The following is a 17,671-nucleotide window of genomic DNA, read 5'->3' as shown; positions in this document are numbered from 1 at the left end:
TTTATTATGTTGAGGAATTTCCCTTCTATCCCTATTTTGCTGAGAGTTCTGAACAGGAATGGATGTTGGATTTTATCAAATACCTTTTCTGCATCAATTGATATAATCATATGGTTCTTTTCCAAAAGATTTCTTTAAAGTGCCAAAGAGTGAAGATATCTCCTTGAAGATTAAGGTGCACCTAACCTAAGCCATGGTATTTTCAGTCAATCATGTGCATTTGAGAGCTGGACAAGGAAGACCAAAGAAATGTTGATGCTTTTGAGTTGTGGTGTTGGCAAAGAATGCTGAAAGTACCATGGACTGCCAAAAGAACTAACAAATCTTTCCTGGAAGAAGTGCAGCCAGAATGTTCCTTGGAAGCAAGAATGACCAGGCTTTGTCTCACCTATTTTGGTCATGTTGCCAGAAGGGAACATTCCCTAGAGAAGGATATCATGCTTGGTAAAGTTGAGGGGTAGCGAAAAATGGAAAGTCCTTCAACAAGGTGGATTGATGCAGTGGCTGCAACAATGGCCTCAAGTATACCAAGGATTGTGAGGTTGGCACAGGACCAGACAGTGTTTTGTTCTGTTTTGCATGGGATCACTGAGTTGCAGCCAACTGAATGCATCTAACCACAGCATCAAAATAAGGGAAAAATCCACATGACTGTATTTTATATAGAAAATCATGACAAAATTCAACTCCCATTCATAATAATAAAAATAAATAAATAAAAGTAAACGTTTAGTAAACTAGAACCTGACTAAGGGAACCAGCAGCAAATTTACTCATTATAATGTACCTGATAAGAAATATTTACTGATTTCTCCCCAAGAGTAGCAATGACATTTTATTAGAAATCTTCATATGCACAATACACAATAAAAGAAAGAAAAGTCATACAAACTTGAAAAGAACAAAGTATGATGATCTATCTAAAAAATCTTGATGATTTTCTAATAAAATTAACTAAGATAAATATACATCGGTTGCAGAAAGCAAAGGCATGATACAAAAATTAATTTCATTTGCATATACTAGCAACAAACAGTTGCAAAACTTTTTTTGTGGGGGGGATTGTGGGGGTTGCATAGTACCTAAAGAATTTGACTGCTAACAAGAAGGCTGGTGGTTCAAACCTACCAGCCACTCCTTGGAAGGGAGATTGGGAGATCTACTTCCAGAGTGATACCACCTCCAAAAGCCAAGGAAAGTTCTCTGTGAGTAGGATCTGACTCGATGGCAGTGAGTTTTGTTTTGTTTTATAGTTATAGTAGCAGTCAAAACAAACTTGCTAGTAATAAAGTTTTCAAAGATGTGTAAAACTTGTATCCTGAACACCACACAATGTTACTGAGAGAAATTAAATAACTACATTACTGGTCTATTCCATTTTCATAGATTGAAAGATTTAATATTGTTGCAATGGCAAATCTCCCTAATTGATTTATAGATTCCATACAATCCCCTTCAAAAACCCAGCAGACTTTAAAATAATAATAATAAAAAGTCATGATTATTAATGTAAAGGATCTAGAGTAATCTAAAATTATTTGAAAAAGGACAAACCTGGAAATGCAACACTAATTTGAAGAATAACTGTAAAGAGAGGGGCAGTCTGTATGCCCTATCCTTATGTTTATCTCAAACTTTATCTCTTCTGATCCTTATCCCAATTCTCTTGCTTCAACATTATGTGTGCTTTCCTGCTTTACAGTCTTTTTAAAAGCTACTCCATATTTTTTAAACAATCTTCTCTCTGCTTTTCACCTAGTTGAGTATCTGCTTAATTGTCACCTCCCCAGAGTTGACTTCCTGAAAATGCCTCAATTTAAATTGTCTTTCCCTCTCTGTCCTCTTTCCTAGATCTCAGTCCTCTATTTATTTACTTACTTACTTAGAATTATCACAGTGTGATCACTCCATATATTTACACGTGTAGTTTTTTTTTTTTTTATGTATCCATCCCTCTTAACAATAAACTCCACAGATCCAGAGCTTGTGTTTATTTTTCCCCATTATGTAACTGATGCTTATCACAGTGCTCAACACAGTATGTGCACCCAATACTTAGGTTAAATGAATGAGTTACTTTCTGAGGGCAAATCTGTTCTTTTCTTTTAATTATTTATTTTATGGTTGAAAATATACACAGCAAAATATATACCAACTGTTCTACATGTACAATTCAGTGACGTTGATTACATTGTTCAAGCTGTGCAATCATTCTCACTCTCTTTTCCTGAGTTTTACCTCCCCCATTGACATAAATTCACTGTCCCCTAAGGTTCCTATCTAATAATCTTTTGAGTTGCTTTTATCAATTTAATCCCTTATAGATAGTTCTTAAAAAAAACATAATGCTCAAGGCACATGATTATGTTTGCTTTTAAGACTTCAGGAGATATTTTTGATTTAATATTTAAAGCTTATCTTAGGCAATAGTTTCAAGGGTTCATCCCACCTTCATGGTTCCAGGAAGTCTGGAGAAAATTTGAAATTCTATTCTGCATTTCCCCATTTTGATCAAGATTCATCTATAGAGTCTTTGATCAAAATGTTCAGTAACAATAGCTGGGCACTATCCATTTCAGGGTCTTGGTTACTTGGGACATCCCAGTTATTTGGCTTAATGACATATATAGTATTTCTGTTCTACTTCCTCCTTTGTTGCATAGTTCCTGGGGTCTTAAAAGCTTTCAATGGTCATCCAAGGCACAAGAATTTGTCACTATTCACCTGGAGCAACAGAGGAGAATCTGTTCTTTTTAGTGCATATAGAATTAGGAAGTTTAGGTAGGACAATTTAAGACATAAGTTTTTTCCTTAGGGGGAAAAAAAGTGCTTTCTTAGAGTCAGACCTGTCTGAAGTTGAATGACCAGTTTTAGGAGATGAATTGCATATCCCCGGAGGTATGTCCCTAATAGCTTGGAAATCATAAATGCCTCTTCTAAACTCTGAAGTCATAGGTTCTATGCTCCCCTGTTGCTTGGGTCACACTCCAATTATTGCTCTGTGTGCTTTTGCTTATTCTCTACCTCTCTGTCTGTCTACTTATCTATCATCTATCATCTTTCTATCTATTCACTATTTCATTGATTTTTATGTTGAGGGAAAAGGCTTGTGCCAAGCATGCATATTGGTAGCCTGCTGGGTTAAGTACTGATAGAACATGTTTTTCTGAAGTTCATATTGGAGATTTTCCACATCTTTTGATTTTTCATTTTATCATCTTTTTCTTCTATGGATCATATATTCATGAGTCAATTAGAATTGTGTGAAATGCCATCTTTGGAATATGTACTGTTTCACATTTGAACTGTGGGATTCATGAATTGAAAAGCTCAAGGTTTTATAGCCATGACAAGTCATCTGTGTGCACAACCTGGCTGTGGAATTTGTATTCCTTCTCAGGCTTCTGAATGCTCATTTTATTAGCAGAATGCTGTAATTCAGGAGGGCAGGATTCCAAAAGGGCAAATGTGGTATGCATCTCTTATAGTTGGGTTGCATGCTCCACTTGTCTCATGTCACATCCAGAACTGCAGCATCCAACTGTGAAAGGAGCATAACATCCAGTGAGTGCAGGAACCCAGAAGTTGGGTCATACTGTGGAGTAAAATGAGAATTGAAGATATAGATCATAATGTGACCCCATCAGTTATTAGAAATTCAAAGCTAGAAGAGGGTGTAACTCCTACCTCATGTTGATAGCATAGGTCCACCAACCTAGGATATGCTTTTGTCAGGGGTAAAGATGGGATTTTATCATCAAGTATATTACCCTCACCAGAAGAATTATATCCTTTATCCAGATTAACTAAATACTACTATTTTTTTTAAAAAAAGTAAGAGGTAAAATGCATTGAACCAAGCCCTCTGAAGCAGATGTTGGCTTTTTTTTTTTTTTTTTTAAGGAAGTATAGGGACGGGAACTTCTACAGGCTCATCCTGTAAGTTGTGTTCATGGAGATGACCTCATCCATGGCTAATCTGAAGTTGGTATGCCCAATGTACTGGGAATCCCAAACTGATATTTCTCTCACCTCTTTTTTTTTTTTTAATTGAGTGGAAATGGATTATTCTAAATATTTTCCTGGACAATACTCCCCAGAACTACTACGCCATAAATTCTATTCAGTTTCTCTCCTATGTTTCTCTTGTATGTGTCATTCCTGCATTTTCTCTGATATATAAATTTTGGTGACAACTTGCTTATTGCAATAGGCTTCCGATTTAACTTTTCCTTCCTGTTTGTACTCCTTCAAACCTTTCCCCACATTACTAGTAGAAACATCTTTGTAAAATGAATTTTGATAAAGTCAACACATTGCTTATCGATTTTCAGTGATTCCTCATGACTTTCAGATTACAGTTCAAGTTTCTTAGCATGACATCCTCACCAGACCTTGGCTGTCTTACCTACTTTTCCTCCTGCTCTTTATAGCTAATTACATGTTCTATACTGATTCAAATAGCTGAGCCATGGTGGGGGATGTCTGATATTCTTTCTGTACTTAGCTACTTAAAGAGTTTGAATCTTTCAAGATGTATTTTTCTGTTTTATTTATATTTATTTTAAATCCTGGTAGAATTTTCCTGATTCTTCTCTTTTTGTCCTCCATGACAACTTCTATCATACTCCACCCCCCACACACACACACGAAATTACTATAGAGTTGCTTCCAACTTCTAGAAAACAATCCCGTGTGTTTCAAATATATCTGTGTTCCATAAAGTTTTCAATAACTCTAATCTTAGGGACAGTCCCTGGGTAGCACAAATGGTTTGTACTTTACTGATAAGCTGCAGGTTGGCAATTTGAACTCATGCATGGTACCTCAGAAGATAGGCCTGGTGATCTGCTTCTGTTAAGATTAGAACAAAGAGATGAGATAATATGGGGAGCATTAATAGATGCACCATAATATTCCCACCACAACAGTGACACACAAAAGAATAAGTAAGAACCAATGCAACCAGTGATCTTAGAACTCTGGATAACAATTGAAGAGTTATAGAACAAGGCTGAATATTGAGCCAAGAGAGTGTTAGAACAAGGTTGGCAGGAAGGTGGAGATTCATGGACCATCCATATCCTGCCCACTGACCTGACCCAGTGGGACCCCAAACATAAAGCCCATGGAGGGAGCAACACAGAACATGCAAATTAGGGCAATGATATTGAGTAAATGGCTCTGGAAGGGAGTGACAAGATGGGCAAGGTGTGTATCAGAACTTGGCAGGCCTAAGAGAGAGTAACACACAGGAGCTACATAGCTTTTAGCCCCAGAAACCCTATGGAAGTGCTATCGGAAAAAAGCAGTGTGGATTAATCTGTAGGAGTTTGCATGCAGGGGACAAGAAGACAAGAGGGGCACGGGGAAACTACAGGAGTCCACACATGAACTCCTGTGTTCTGGGTAAATATACTGGTAGGAGAGAGCCAGGAATTAGACTTGGGGACATTCAGCAGACATGGGACTCATCCATTACTCAGGATGGGAGCCACACAGTACCCTAGCAACTCATTCAAAATAGGTCTCCCCCTGCCCCCATTCCCCACAGAATTGGCCTGTTGCTGCCATGGGGGTTCCTTTCCCCAAGGGCTGTGTGCCTCATGTTGTGGAGGCACCCTGCCTCCTTAGGGCCATATGCCTCACCATTGTGTTCAAAGGGGCCCACTACCTCTGTGACACACACCTAGCCATGCCATGCAAAAAAGCTCAGCCTCCCTGATGCCATAGAGTTGGCATCAGGAAGGGTCACTCCTAGGTCACCCATCTTGACAGGAAGCCACATTCAGCCAATTGGTATCTCTGAAAATATAAACAGATCTCTTGAGTACAAGGACAGTGTAACTTCCATCTCTATACTTTCTAGAACAACAGAAATAAGACAGAATATCCTGGCAGACAGTTGACTCAGAGCAAAACACAGATGACAGCATATGAACAGACTTCCCTCAATGCAGAGAAGTGAGGCTGAAACAGTAGAAGCTGAGACACCTGAGCATTCAAACATGGGGCAATGTGAATAGGGGAAAACTGCTGAGAGGGAAGTTCCAAAGAATCGACAGGAAGAAGAAATGTGGGAAACTAGAGGCAAAAGAGTGGCAGCTAATGATCCTGGATAGGGGAAATGATCACAAAGAAACAATAACAAGCATGCTAAGATGTGGAGACTAGAGTAGAAACAGAAAAGTAAATCCTTTAATAATACAAAAAAGTAATAAGAAAAATAATACAAAAGAAAAGCAACCTAAAGTGAAAGAGAACAGTTATCTCTTGACTGATCAAAGCAAACAAACAAGGAAACAAACTTAATGTCCTGAACACAACAGACAATTACAAAGCATATGAAGAGATAGAAAAATGTGGCTCATGCAAATTATCAAAACTAAGAGACATAAATTGTCTTTGAGGAAGGATTGTTGTTGTTGTTATGTGCTGTCGAGTTGGACCAGACTCAGCGACCCCTCCTTGGGTTTCCGAGGCAGTATCACTACAGAAGTAGATTGCCTCATCTTCCTTCCGAGGAGTGGCTGGTGGGTTTGAACCACCAGCCTTCTGGTTAGCAGTCAAGTGCCTTAGTCACTATGCTATCAAAGCTCCCAATTACCCAACAAAGACATTAAAGCACTGATATTAATAATGCTCAAAGAGGTAAAATAAAACATGAAAAAAGACATAAAGGAAATCAGGAAAACAATACAAGAACAAAAAAAGACCTTCAATAAAGAGGTTAAAACAGACAAACAAACAAAAACATTGCCACTGAGTTGATTCTGACTTAAAGTAGCCATATGTTGTTGTTGTTGTTAGGTGCCATTGAGTTGTCTCCAACTCATAGAGACCCCATGTACAACAAAATGAAACACTTCCCAGCCTGGTGCCAGCGTCACAATCCTTGCTATACCTGAGTCCATCGTTGCAGCCACTGTGTCAGTCCATCTCGTTGAGGGCCTTCGTCTTTTTTGTTGACCCTCCACTTTGCCAAGCATGATATCCTTCTCCAGGGAATGTTCCCTTCTGACAACATGACCAAAATAGGTGAGAAAAAGTCCGGTCATTCTCAGTTCCAAGGAGCATTCCAGCTGCACAGATTTGTTGTTCTTCTGACAGTCCATGGTACCTTCAGTATAAGTCAACACCACAACTAAAAAGCATCAACTCTTCTTCAGTCTTCCTTATTCATTGTCCAGCTTTCACATGCACATGAGGTGACTGAAAACACAATGCTTGGGTTAGGTACACCTTAGTGTTCCAAGAGACATCTGTGCTCTTACGCACGTTAAAGAGGTCTTTTACAGAAGATTTGCCCAGTGCAATATGTCATGTGTTTCTTGACTGCTGCTTCCATTGAATACCAGAATGATGTTTACTTGTGTTTTTTTGACTATGCAAAAGCATTTGATTGTGTGGATCATAACAAATTTTGGATAACATTGAGAAGAATGGGAATCCCAGAACAGTTAATTGTACTCATGAGAAGCCTGTACACAGACCAGGAGGCTGTCATTTGAACAAAACAAGGGGACACTGGATGGTTTAAAATCAAGAAGGGAGTGTGTCAGAGTTGTCCTTTCACCATACTTATTCAATCTATGTTGAACAAATAATGCAAGAAGCTGGACTATATGAAGAAGAATGTGGCATCAGGATTGGAGGAAGAATCATTAACAACCTGCAATATGCTGACGACACAACTTTGCTTGCTGAAAGTGAGGATGACTTGAAGCACTTACTGATGAAGATTGAAGAATACAGTTTGCAGTATGGATTACATCTCAATATAAAGAAAACAAAAATTCTCACAACTGGACCTATAAGCAGCATCACGATAAATGGAGAAAAGAAAGAAGTTGTCAAAGACTTCACATTGCTTAATTCTATAATCCTTGCCAATGGAAGCAGAAGTCAGGACATCAGATGACGTATAGCACTGGACAAATCAGCTGCAGAGGACCTCTTTCAAGTGCTGAAGAACAAAGAGGTCTCCTTGAGGACTAAGGTGCACCTGACACAGGACATGGTATTTTCAATCAGCTCATACACATGTGAGAGCTGGACAATGAATAAGGAAGACGGAAGAAGATTTGATGCTTTTGAGTTGTGGTGCTGGTGAAGAATGCTCAAAGTACCTTGGACTGCTAAAACAACTAACAAATCTGTCCTGGAGAAAATGCAGCTGGAATGCTCCTTGGAAGTGAGAATGGCCAGACTTTGTCTCACCTACTTTGGTCATGTTGTCAGAAGGGGTGATTCCCTGGAGAAGGATGTCATGCTTGGTAAGGTGGAGGGTCAACAAAAGGAGGGAAGACCCTCAACGAGGTGGATTGACACAGTGGCAGCAGTGATGGGCTCAAGTATAGCACGGATCATGGAGCTGGTGTGGGACAGGGTGATGTTTCATTCTGCTGTGCATAGGGTCACTATGAGTCAGAGATGACTCGATGACACCTAACAACAAGATTCCATTGGTGTTAATTGTAGAACCAAGTAATATGCAATCTTTGACTGCTTCAATCTTTTCTCCATTCATCGTGATGTTGCTTATTGGTCCAGTTGTGAGGATATTGTTTTCTTTAGGTTGAGATGTAATCTTTAATATTCACCAGTAAGTGCTTAACTTTCGGCAAGCAAAATTGTGTCACCTACATATCACAGGTGGTTAATGAGTCTTCCTCCAATCCTGATACCACGTTTTTCTTCATATAATCCAGCTTCTCAGATTTGCTCAGCATACAGATTAAATAAGTATGGTGAAAAGATACATCCCTGACACATTCCCTTCCTGATTTTAGCCATGAGTATCCCCTTGTTCTGTTCGAATGACAGCCTCCTGCTCTATGTACAGGTCCCTTATGAGCACAATTAAGTGTGCTGGAATTCCCATTCTTCTCCATTCTTCTCAATGTTATCAATAATTTGTTATGGTACATCACTTGTCTGTCAGTTTGTTGTACTGTGGTGGCTTCTGTGTTCCTGTGAAGCTGGAGACTATGTCACTGGTGTTTCAAATACCAGCAGAGTCAACCATGGTGGACAGGTTTCAGAAGAGCTTCCATACTAAGACTCAGAAAAAGGAAGGGGTCATGCAATTCTCAAAGAATTGACCAGTGAAAACCTTATGAATAGCAGTGAAACACTGCCTAATACATTACTAGAAAACTTAATGAATTGTCCTGAAACACATCATCCAATATAGTGCTGGAAGATAAGCCCCTCAGTTTGGAAGGCACTCAAAATATGACTAGGGAAGAGCTGTGTGGTAATTATGTTTGTGTGTCAACTTGGCTGGGCCTGGTTGAGTGGCTGGACAGCTGGTGGTAATTATTCCCCATATGAGACTGGTAATCAACTCTATGGTGGGATCTACCTCAAGCAGCTGAGTAACTGTCTTTGGGATGTGGTCTGCTTCCTGTATTTAAAGAGAAGCCTTGGAAATGGTCTCTAGCCTATGGCATGCTTGGACCCTGCATGTAGCCGTGTTGTTGCTCAGCAGCCTGCCATGCTCTGCTGACCTTGGGACTTAAAGGGACTTAAGTTAATGGCCTTCCATGTGGTTTGGTAATATGGGGCTGTGCCTTTTTATTTTTCAACCTTGGGGCTTCTCAGCCTCAGCAGTCAGCAGCTGTCAGAGTGAAGAAAGGCCTCTACTGCCAGTGGGCGAGGAGCAGGAGGCAGAGCTGGACTCCAAGGTTGAGGGGCTTTCACCAAGCCCCTAGAGCCTGGCACTTTGAACTTGGACTTAAAGCCTCCAATTTTAAGAATAAACTCCTGTTTGTTTAAGCCATCCCATGTGTGGTATATTCCTGTCAGAGTGGCACTAGGTAACCAGAACAAGCTGCCTCCTCAGAGTAGAGTTGACTTTAATGATGTGGATGGAGTAAAACTTTTGAGATCTCCATGTCCTGATATGGAACAACTCCAAATGAGAAGAAACAGCTGCAAACATCCATTAATTATTGGAATATGAAATGTATGAAGTGTGAATTTAGGAAAATTGAAGTTGTCAAAAATGAAATGGAACACATAAAGAATAATATCCTAGCATTAGTGACCTAAAATAGAATGATTTTTGGCAATTTTGAATAAGATAACCATGTGATCTACTATTTCAGGAATGACAATGTGGTAGTTAAAGTTGTGTGTCAACTTGGCTGGGCCTGGTCGAGTGGCTGGGTAGGTGGTGGTAGTTATTTCTCATGATGAAACTGACAATCAACTCCACAGTGGGATCTACCACAAACAGGTGAGTAGCTGCTTTAGGGGTGTGGTTTGCTTCCCGCATATAAGAAGCAGCTTTGAGAATGATCTCTAGTTTTATGGCACACTTGAACCCTGTGTGTAGCCAAGTTGTTCAGCAGCCTGTCATGCTCTGCTGATCTTGAGACTTTCAGTGGACCTGCTGTGTTGTTTGGTAGCATTGGGTTGGGACTATGCCTTTTTACTTGTTAACCTTGGGTTTGTCAGCCTCAGCAACCAGCAGACGTCTTAGTGAAGAAAAGCTTTCAGCCTCAGTGGGCCAGGAGCAGAAGGCAAGCTGATGCCCAAGGGTGAGGGGCTTTCACCCAAGACCTAGAGCCTGGTACTTTGAACTCAGACTAAAAGCCTCCAAAGTGTAAGAGAATAAACTCCTGTTTGTTAATGCTATCCCATTTGTGGTATCTTCTGTTAGAGTGGCACTAAGTAACCTAAAAAGACAAATAGAAGAAGAATCATGTGGCATTCATCATCACAAAGAAAGTTTCAATATGTATCCTGAAGTACAATACTGTCAGTGATAAGATAATATCCATACACCTACAAAGAAGACCAGTTAATACTGCTATTATTCAAATATACACACCAACCATCAAAGCCAAAGATGAGGAAATTGAGGAATTACCAACTTCTGCAGTCTGAAATTGACAAAACATACAATCAAGATGTGTTGATAATTACTGGTAATTGGAATGTAAACAACCCAATAAGGCAGTGTAAAACTGCTGCACAGCATTTTCAAGTTGTACATCTTTACAGAAGCAGACTGCTTCATCCTTATCCCATTGAATGACTGTAGTGTTTAAAGTGCCAAAATTTTGGTTAGCACCCCAGTGCTTTAACCACTGCACAGCCAGAGTTCCTTAATAGAGACAGAAATCTTTTTTTTTTTTTTTAAAGAAATTCTGAAGGTTAATCATTAAACAACAGCAATGAATAACTCCATGGAAAGAATCAGAAGCAGAAGTGAAAAAGCAGAGGAGAGGATCAGTGAAATAGAAGACAGGGCCTTTGAGATTCCTCAGTCTGAGGAACAATCAGAAAACAGAATGAAGAAAAATGAACAAATCCTAATGGGTATGTGGGACACCATCAAGAGGAATAATATATACAGTGTATTAGTTTCAGAAGAATAAGAGATTAAAAATAAAAAAAAGTCCAGATAGAAGTTTTGAAGAAATAATGGAGCAAAACTTCCCAAATATCATGAAAGAAGATAAACTTTACGTCCAAGAAATTATCCAACTCCCTAAATGATGAATGCTAAAAGAAACACACAGTGGCCATAATCACACTCTCAAGAACCAAGGATATGAAAGTGATCAGCATAAGAAAAACAAAGTATTGAATACAAATTGTCCTAAATAAGATTAAGTGCTAATTTTCCCTTAGAAATTATTCAGGCAAGATGTTAATGGGAGATCATAGTTAAAGTGCTGAAAGAAAAAAAAAAAAAAAAGCTGTCAACCAAAAATAATATATCCAGGAATACTGTCATTCAAAAATGAGGGTAAAATTAGGACATTCCCAAATAAACAAAAATTAAGGGAATTTGTTACCACCAGACTGGCCACTTCAAGAAATATTATTGGGGGTCATCCAGAAAGAAAATCAATGACCCCAGAAAGCAACTTGAAACGATACATAGAGTAGGGGATTCTATTAAAAGGAAAGTGTTGACAGTATAAAGATTAGACCTAAGAAATTTCTGTTTGGTAAATACAAGACATATCCTTCATGCCCTATCATGAGAAAATTATAGGGGAGGGGAATGGAAAATGAAAACTACATTTAAAATATATTTAAATTTATAGAACAGGGAAGTTGAGATGTAAAGATGCAATTGATGATGACATCCACATGAAAGGAGGGGATTTCTGTAGAAATAGGCTTTTTATATGCTAATAAAGTTAAGTTGATATCAAGATATAGCAGATAGTTTTAACAGAAAGATGTTAAAAATATCTGCTTGGACTTCTTCCAAGGCTGATTGATTCATGTTCTGGAAGTCCATCATATATTCAATATTCTTCACCAATACCATAATTCAAAAGCAACAATTATTCTTTGGTCTTCTTTATTCATTGTCCAGCTTTTTCATGCATATAAGGCAATTGAAGATACAATGACTTGGATCAGGTTTACTTTACTCCTTAAAGTAAGATCTTTGCTTTTGAATACTTTAAAGAGGTCTTTTTCTTTCCTTTTCTTTTCTTTTTTATTGTGGTTTGGGTGAAGATTTACAGAGCAAATTCACTTTCCATACAGCAGTTCACATATACTTTGTCTCATGATGTTGACCACAGTTTACCACAATGCAACAGTTCCCTGTTACCTCATAGTTACCTCTTCCCTGTTAAATAGGTCTTTTGCAGCACATTTTCCCAATTCAATACTTTGTTAAATTTCTTGACTAACGCTTCTGTAGGCACTGATTGTGGGTCCAATTAAAATCCAGTATTTGAAAACTTCAGAATTTTCTCCATTTATCATGATGCTGCTTATTGGTCCAGTTGTGAGGATTTTTGTTTTCCTTACATTGAGACATAATCCGTACTGAAGGCTGTAGTCTTTGATCTTCATCAGTAACTGCTTCAAGTCATTTTCACTTTCAGCAAACAAAATTGTGTCATTTGTATATCACTGCACCACAATATACATTTTTCTCCAATGCACATGGATCATTCTCCATATTTGACCATATTTTTGGACAAAAAGCAAATCTCAATTAAATATTAAAAGATTTAAATCATACAATGAACCTTTTCTGCCCATAATAGAATGACTTTAAAAATCAGTCACTGGAAGAAAAAGGAAAAATAAATAAATAAATACATGGAAAATAAATAACACACCACTAAAAAAACAGTGAATCATAGAAGAAATCAAGAGAGAGGAAAAGAAACAAACAAACAAAATCTAGAATACCAGAATGAAAACACAACATACCAAAAATCTATGAGATACAGTGAAAGCAACGATCAGAGGAAAATTCATGCAATAAATATATACAATAAAAAAGAAGACCCAAAATGAATACATTAAGTCTACAACTTGAGGAAATCACAATGGAAAAAGAACAAAAGCTACTAGAAGAAATGAAATAATAAAAGTCATATCAGAACTAAATGAATTAGAGAATAGAAAAACAATGGAAAGAATCAATAAGACCAGGCTTTGGTTCTCTGAAAAAATCAAGAAAATAGACAAACCACTGGCTAGACTACTGAGGAAAAAAGTGAGAAGATGCTGTGATAGTTGGAGCTGTGTGTCAACTTGGCTGGACCACAATTCTGTGTGGTTTAAGCTGTTGTGATGTGGTTATTCCCATGATGGGATCAGATGATTATGTTTTGAGCAGCCAACCTGTTGAAAGGGAGTTTCTCTAGGGGTGTGGCCTTCTTCCAGTATATCTATTGACATCTTGGGAAAAAAAAGACATTCCTCTGTAGATCAGGATTCTGTTGTGCTGCCTACAACTGTCCATGAGTGAACAATCCACCATTCAGTCTGGAGATCTTGGATTCGTCATTTGTTGGCATCAACAGTCAGTGCACTGCCTGCCAACCTTGAGCTCCTCAGCCCCTGCAGCTGCAAGAGTCAGGAAAAACCTGCAGCTTGACGTCTGATCCAAGAACTTTGGACTTGCCAGCTTCTACAAGTGTGTGAGCCATTTTCTTAGGGTAAATCTCTCTCTCTCTCTCTCTCTCTCTCTCTCTCTATATATATATATATAAGCTTTACTGGTTTTGTTTCTCTAGAGAACCCAGTCTAACACAGATGCAAATAAATAAGAGTTGGTATTGGAGGCATTCCAACAGATCCAACTGACATAAAGAGAATCATAACAGAATATTTTGAAAAAATTGCACTCCACCAAACTTGAAAATATAGATGAAATGGACAAATTTCTAGAAATACACAAAGTACCTAAACTAACAAAAACAGAGGCAAAAATCTCAACAGATCTCTAACAAGAGATTCAATCAGTCATCAAAAACCTCTCAATAACAACAACAAAACCCTGGAGTAGATAGCTTCACTGGGGAGATTTACCAAACATTTATGGGAGAATTGACATCAATTCTGCTCAAACTCTTCCCAAACACAGAAGAACAAAGAGGGCTTGCAGTTAGCACTTAATAAATGTTATATAAAGGCATGAAGGAATGGATAAGGGAGTTTGAGAAACTAAGGTCACCTACAGTCAGTAGGAACATAATAATAACAAATAAATAATAATAAGTAATAATAAATGGACTTTGAAAGTTGGAGGAAGAATGGGTGGACAATGGAAGGAAAGAGCACAAATGAAGTTAGAACACCCACTGCTGAGAATGAGAATGAACTGCTTTGCTAGCTTGGCACAGTAGGATATGGAACATTTGGGTGATAGAGGGCCTATCTCAAGAAAGAGAGAGGGATACAGTGACAACTTGCAGTGTTGTTGTTGTTGTTATGTGCCGCTGAGTCGGCCCTGACTCATAGTGACCCCTCCTTGGATTTCCAAGGCAGTATCACTACAGAAGTAGGATTTCCCAACCTTTCTTCTGAGGAGTGGCTGGTGGATTTGAACCACCAGCCTTCTGGTTAGCAGTCAACTGCCTTAGGCACTATGCTAGCAGAACAGTGAGATCAGCCAATGTGCAGTGTGACCTTTAATCCAAATTGCTGAATGATGCAGGAAACATCAAAAGAAGATGGAGGAAATACAGTCACTGTACCAAAAAGAGCTGGTCAATGTTCAACCGTTTCAGGAGGTAGCATGTGATTAGGAACTAATGGTTTGGAAGGAAGAAGTCCAAGCTGCACTGAAGGAACTGACGAAAAACAAGGCTACAGGAATTGACAGAATACCCCTTAAAGTGCTTCAACAAATGATTGCAGCACTGGAGGCACTCACTCATTTATGCCAAGAAAGTTTGAAGATAGCTGCATGGCCAACCGACTAGAAGACATCCATATTTGTTACCATTCCAAAGGTGATCCAAGATGTGGAAATTATCAAATAGTATCATTAATATCACACATAAGTAAAATTTTGCTGAAAATAATTCAAAAATGGTTACACCAGTATTGACAGAGAATTTCCTGAAATTCAAGCTGGATTCAGAAGAGGTTGTGGAATGAGGGATATCATTACTAATGTCAGATGGATGTTGACTAAAGGCAAAGAATACCAGAAAGATATCTACCTGTGTTTTATTGACTACACAGAATCCTTCGACTGTGTAGTCATAACAAATTATGCATAACATTGTAAAGAATGTGAATTCACACTTAGTTGTGTTTGTTAGGAATCTGTACATAGACCAAGAGGCAATTGTTCAAACAGAACAGGGGATACTGCACAGTTTAAAACCAGGAAGGTGTTTTTCATAATTTTATCCTCTCACAGTACTTACTCAATCTGAATATTGAGCAAATAATCTGAAAAGAATGTGGCATCAGAATTGGAGGAAGACTCACGAACACTTTTCAATACGCAGATGACACAGCCATGCTTGTTGAAAGTGAAGACCTGAAGCACTTACTGATGAAGATGAAAGACTACAACCTTCAGTATGGATTATACATCAACATAAAGAAAACAAAAATCCTGGACCAATAAGCAACATCATGATAAATGGAGAAAAGATTGAAATTGCCAGGGATTTCAATTTGGATCCATAATCAATGCCCATGGAAACAGCAATCAAGAAATCAGACAATGTATTGCACTGGGTAAATCTGCTGCAAAAGACCTGCAAAGTATTAAAGAGCAAAGATGTTACTTTGAAGACTAAGGTGCACCTGACCCAAGCCATGGCATTTTAATAGCCTCATATGCATGTGAAAGCTGGACAATGAATAAAGAAGACTAAGGAGAATTAATGCATTTGGCATCTGTTGGCGAAGAATACTGAAAATACCATGAACTGCCAGAAGAATGAACAAATCTGCCTTTGAAGAAGTACAGAATGAATGTAGTACAGAATGAATGAAGTACAGAATGAATATTCCTTAGAAACAAGAATGACCTGACTTCATCTCACATACTTTGGTCATGTTGTTAGAAGAGACCAGTCCCTGCAGAAGGATATCATGCTTGGTAAACTAGGAGGTAAATGAAGAAGGGGAAGCCCCTCAACAAGATGGATTGACACAGTGGTTAGAATGATGAGCTCAAGTGTAGCAAAGATTTTGAGGATGGCACAGGATCAGGCTGTGTTTTGTTGTGTTGCTCATGGGATTTCTATGAGTCAGAGCAGACTCCATGACACCTAACAACAATGACATATGATAAAGTAAACCAAAACCACTGCTGCAACATAAAAAGGCTTGAGTTTTAACTTCGTGCCAGCCTTGTAGCTTGCTGGGTGTGTCAGTTTAGACAGTCACTTCATGAATCTGAGCTATAATTTTCTTGCCTCAACAAATAGTCACAATCTTATAAATTCAATGGTGTTTTGTGCCAATGAATTAAATTAAACTTCATAAGATCCAGCCTGGTGTTGGTACTCACTGGATTCTCAATAAATAAATAAATACATCCACCTTTCCCTTGAATCCTTTTAAAGGCTTACTTTCAGATTCAGTTGGAAAATTACCCCAAGATGTTGGAATAATTTGCAGATATAAATGCAAGCACGCTGGTGAAAATACTTGAAAAGGGGAATAGTATCAGAATATTAGAGTTGGCTAAATACATAACCTTTCAAAAATGGTTATTTAAAAAAAATATTTTATATACAAATGAATTTTATATACAACTCTGTCAAAATTTCTAAGTGGTTGATTTGAAAGGGAATATGTGAATACTTAGAAATCAAAAAGTGATACCTAGGAGGCAGTCCTGGAAGAAGTGCAGCTGGAATGCTCCTTGAAAGTGAAAATGGCTGGACTTCATCTCACCTACTTTGGTCATGTTGTCAGAAGGGATCGTTCCTTGGAGGATATCATGTGTGGTAAAGTGGAGGTCAACGAAAAGGGGAAGTCCCTCAATGAGATGGATTGACACATTGGCTGCAACAACAGGCCCAGGTATAGCAAGGACTGTGAGGCTGGCACAGGACTGGGTAATGTTTTGTTCTGTTGTATGTCGCTATGCCTAAGGCACTTGACTACTAACCAGAAGGCCTGCCATTCAAACCCACCAGCCACTTCTCAGAAGGAAGATGGGGCAATCTACTTCCGTAGTGATACTGCCTCGGAAACCCAAGGAGGAGTCGCTATGACTCATCGTGTCTGACTCAACTGCACATAACAACAACAACATGGATTGGAGCCAACTCGACAGCACCTAACATCAACAACAGGAGACAGTACTCATTTCCCAAGAACATATCTGCAAAAACGGCAAGGAGGCCACATGTTCTGACCTCCTCTAACCCTACAAGGGGAAGGCAGGATTACCAGCAGTAACCCAAGGCCTATT

The 17,671-nt window shown here is 38.6% G+C and overlaps 1 protein-coding gene across 1 annotated transcript in view; it reads left to right on the top strand.

Annotated features, from left to right (window-relative positions):
- The window catches only part of GRID1 (glutamate ionotropic receptor delta type subunit 1), a 1,411,601-nt gene that overhangs the window by 1,212,846 nt on the left and 181,084 nt on the right, over nt 1-17,671 (top strand). The gene's annotated exons all lie outside the window — the stretch shown is intronic.

Source organism: Orycteropus afer, unplaced genomic scaffold, assembly GCF_000298275.1.
Source record: "Orycteropus afer afer isolate SDZICR_OR568_19922 unplaced genomic scaffold, OryAfe1.0 scaffold00080, whole genome shotgun sequence".
Classification (NCBI taxonomy): domain Eukaryota; kingdom Metazoa; phylum Chordata; class Mammalia; order Tubulidentata; family Orycteropodidae; genus Orycteropus; species Orycteropus afer.
This window is presented reverse-complemented; position numbering and strand designations above follow the sequence as displayed.